Genomic DNA, 4,927 nt, shown 5'->3' on the forward strand with positions numbered 1-4,927 from the left:
AGCAGGATGGTAGCAACTAAATTGTGTATATATCAAATCATCATAAACATGACGTTATTAAATAAGCTTAAACATGCGTATTCCGTTTACGTACGTATTCTGATTTCTTTTGAGCAGGCCGAGCGACAAGAATTGCACGACAGACGTTATTTAGCCCCTCAAATTACCTTGGTAGTTCTAGACAGCTTGGTATTTTTAGCTCACCTGAGCTGAAAGCTCAAGTGAGCTTTTCTGATCACCCGTTGTCCGTCGTCCGTCCGTCCGTCCGTCCGTCTGTAAACTTTTCACATTTTCAACTTCTTCTCAAGAACCACTGGGCCAATTTTAACCAAACTTGGTACAAAGTATCCCTAGGTGAAGGGGAGTTTAAATTGTAAAAATAAAGGGCCAAGTCCCCTTACAAGGGGAGATAATCAAGAAAAGACAAAAATAGGGTGGGGTCATTAAAAAATCTTCTTCTCAAGAACCACTGGGCCAGAAAAGCTGAAACTTATGTGGAAGCATCCTTGGGTAGTGTAGATTCTAAATTGTTAAAATCATGACCCCCGGGGGTAGGGCGGGGCCACAATAGGGAATCCAAGTTTTACATTGAAATTTATAGGAAAAATCTTTAAAAATCTTCTTCTCAAGAACCACTGGGCCAGAAAAGCTGAAACTTATGTGGAAGCATCCTTGGGTAGTGTAGATTCTAAATTGTTAAAATCATGACCCCCGGGGGTAGGGCGGGGCCACAATAGGGAATCCAAGTTTTACATTGAAATATATAGGAAAAATCTTAAAAAACTTCTTCTCAAGAACCACTGGGCCAGAAAAGCTGAAACTTATATGGAAGCATCCTGGGATAGTGTAGATTCTAAATTGTTAAAATCATGACCCCCGGGTGTAGGGCGGGGCCACAATAGGGAATCCAAGTTTTACATTGACATATAGAGGAATAAATCTTTAAAAATCTTCTTCTGAAGAACCACTGGGCCAGAAAAGCTGAAACTTACATGGAAGCATCCTGGGATAATGTAGATTCTAAATTGTTAAAATCATGACCCCTGGGGGTAGGGCGGAGCCACAATAGGGAATCCAAGTTTTACACTGCAATATATAGGAAAATTCTTTAAAAATCTTCTTCTGAAGAACCACTGGGCCAGAAAAGCTGAAACTTATTTGGAAGCATCCTTGGGTAGTGTAGAATCTAAATTGTTAAAATCATGACCCCCGGGGGTAGGGCAGGGCCACAATAGGGAATTCAAGTTTTACATTGAAATATATAGGAAAATTCTTTAAAAATCTTCTTCTCAAGAACCACTGGGCCACAAAAGCTGAAACTTAAGTGGAAGCATCCTTGGGTAGTGTAGATTCTAAATTGTTAAAATCATGACCCCCGGGGGTAGGGCGGGGCCACATTAGGGAATCCAAGTTTTACATTGAAATATATAGGAAAAATTTTAAAAAATCTCTTTCTCAAGAACCACTTGGCCAGAAAAGCTGAAACTTATGTGGAAGCATCCTTGGGTAGTGTAGAATCTAAATTGTTAAAATCATGACCCCCGGGGGTAGGGCGGAGCCACAATAGGGAATCCAAGTTTTACATTGAAATATATAGGAAAAACTTTAAAAAATCTCTTTCTCAAGAACCACTGGGCCAGAAAAGCTGAAACTTATGTGGAAGCATCCTTGGGTAGTGTAGATTCTAAATTGTTAAAATCATGACCCCGGGGGATAGGCGGGGCCACAATAGGGAATCCAAGTTTTACATTGAAATATATAGGAAAAATCTTAAAAAATCTTCTTCTCAAGAACCACTTGGCCAGAAAAGCTGAAACTTATGTGGAAGCATCCTTGGGTAGTGTAGAATCTAAATTGTTAAAATCATGACCCCCGGGGGTAGGACGGGGCCACAATAGGGAATCCAAGTTTTACATTGAAATATATAGGAAAAATTTTAAAAAATCTTCTCAAGAACCACTGGGCCAGAAAAGCTGAAACTTATGTGGAAGCATCCTTGGGTAGTGTAGAATCTAAATTGTTAAAATCATGACCCCCGGGGGTAGGGCGGAGCCACAATAGGGAATCCAAGTTTTACATTGAAATATATAGGAAAAACTTTAAAAAATCTCTTTCTCAAGAACCACTGGGCCAGAAAAGCTGAAACTTATGTGGAAGCATCCTTGGGTAGTGTAGATTCTAAATTGTTAAAATCATGACCCCGGGGGATAGGCGGGGCCACAATAGGGAATCCAAGTTTTACATTGAAATATATAGGAAAAATCTTAAAAAATCTTCTTCTCAAGAACCACTTGGCCAGAAAAGCTGAAACTTATGTGGAAGCATCCTTGGGTAGTGTAGAATCTAAATTGTTAAAATCATGACCCCCGGGGGTAGGACGGGGCCACAATAGGGAATCCAAGTTTTACATTGAAATATATAGGAAAAATTTTAAAAAATCTCTTTCTCAAGAACCACTGGGCCAGAAAAGCTGAAACTTATTTGGAAGCATCCTTGGGTAGTGTAGATTCTAAATTGTTAAAATCATGACCCCGGGGGATAGGCGGGGCCACAATAGGGAATCCAAGTTTTACATTGAAATATATAGGAAAAATCTTAAAAAATCTTCTTCTCAAGAACCTCTGGGCCAGAAAAGCTGAAACTTATGTGGAAGCATCCTTGGTTAGTGTAGATTCTAAATTGTTCAAACAGGACCCCCTGGGGGTAGGGCGGGGCCACAATAGGTATTACAAGGGGGGGGGGGGAATTTGGTAAAGAACAGCATGGCCAAAGTTACTCAGGTGAGCGATGTGGCCCATGGGCCTCTTGTTATACATGTATGCACATTATGACTTTTTAGTTGTTTGAAGCATTGAATGAATTGGCTCCTTTGTGATCATTGACTTGGTACTATTTTCGTCGCTTCAGTCATTTTTATTTATAAATGTTCTACCATAAATCCTTACAATTTATTGATCTTTTTTTGTATTGCAGGGGTGTATACAGGTAGTCTTGATTATAAGAAATACCAATGTCAAAAATACACTTTTTCAAAAAAAAAATACCTTTCAACTTCAAAGTTATAGAAATGAATGATCGTGGTCAAGCAACTTTTATGAGGATTAAAAAGAAAGAAAGGGAATTTAGGATTAAGTTTTACGACAAACATGACTATCTGTCACAAGCCATTTCCTGAAATTCTACATTCAATTAACTGTTGTCATTAACCACTGGCGGATTTCAGGGGGGGCGTGGGGGGCGCACGCCCCCCCCCCCTAAAATTTTCAAACTATGATAAGACTAATATTAATAATGCCATACTTAAGTATATAACTAACCAATACCACTATTTTTGTGCCTGGTTTTACTCTTAAAATACACGAAAACCCAGGAGCTTCCGGGGGCTTCGTCCCCTGGGCCCCCCTCTATTCAAAGTATGATATGACTAGTATTAATAATGCCAAACTTTGGTACATATAAACTAACCAATACCACTATTATTGTGCCTGGTTTTACTCTTAAAATACACGAAAACCCAGGAGCTTCCGGGGGCTTCGCCCCCTGTGCTCCCACCAGGGCTTCGCCCTGGACCCACTGGGGGCCTTAAGGTGGCCCCCCAGACCCCCTGCCTGAACGAAGTTATCCACGCCCCCCCTAATCACAAATCCTGTATCCGCCCATGTTAACTGCGTTGTACACGCTACTGAATTATGAATTTCAAGGTTCAATTACAGTGTTATCAACAATGAGGGAAAATCATGGGAAAATCAATAATGACAGGATTTAATAGTGCTGGACGTTCACTACCGTTTTTTTTTTTCAATTATTTGAGTTTATTTACATCCATCGTCGTATCAAAACCATATTAATTCAACACAAGAATACTTCTTGTGTTGAATGAGGTCCACAGTTTTCATTAATAAAGGTATAATTAATGTATTAGTATTTCTAATAAGTTTGGCTGTTTATTTTATATTGCCCCACCCCCACCCCCCTCAGCAACCTATAGCTGTAATCGAAACAGGAGAATGGATGTAAACTCTATGCTCACACAATACCAGAAATTAATTTAAAAAGAATTCTTTATAAATTACACGGTCCGCTGTCACCGTGCGGTGAGATTGTAAATAAATGATTTTCCCTCTAACCTATAAACTAATGAAATCCTGCTTTGACACACTTGTATGTACACAGTAAATTATTAGGGATAAATCTGACGCGGAATAGTCATTGCCTGGGTATAAAACCACCAAGCTGCGCTGCACTGAAGCACAGTTATAAAACACAGCGGGTAGTGTTAACCTCTAATTTAAAGAAATTAACATTATAATCACAACAGACAGGCATTTTTTGATCTACAATTCAAGTTTTGTTTGATATATCTGAGTAAGTGAAATTAGCAGATGCTTTTCAAAACAATTTGCTTATTTCTTTTTTAAGAAGTATCTTCAAAGGTTACTTGATTTGTTTTGTCGGACTTAATATGAAATTACTGAAAATGGGGCATATGGAATTCAGACAAATTATCTAAGATTAATGGCTCTATTTGAGTGATCTGTTGTAAAATGTATCAGACATCGAATGGCCACGTTATCAATGAAAGAAGAAATTCATCAGACATCGACTAGTCAAGATATCAAAGAGTTAAGAAATGTATTAAACACCGACTGGTCAAGATATCGGTAAGAGAAGAGATGGATCAGACTTCGATTGTCCAAAATATCATTAAGAGAAAAAAGTAACAGACATCGACTGGTCAAGATATCATTGAGAGAAGAAATGTATCAAACATCGGCTGGTCAAGATATCAATGAGAGAAGAAATTTATCAGACATCGGCTGGTCAAGATATCAATGAGAGAAGAAATGTATCATGCAGACATCGGCTGGTCAAGATATCAATGAGAGAAGAAATGTATCAGACATCGGCTGGTCAAGATATCATTGAG

The sequence above is a fragment of the Saccostrea echinata genome, unplaced genomic scaffold, assembly GCF_033153115.1.
Source record: "Saccostrea echinata isolate AGI-Se365-2 ecotype Australia unplaced genomic scaffold, CSIRO_AGI_Sech_v1 ptg000009l, whole genome shotgun sequence".
Lineage (NCBI taxonomy): Eukaryota > Metazoa > Mollusca > Bivalvia > Ostreida > Ostreidae > Saccostrea > Saccostrea echinata.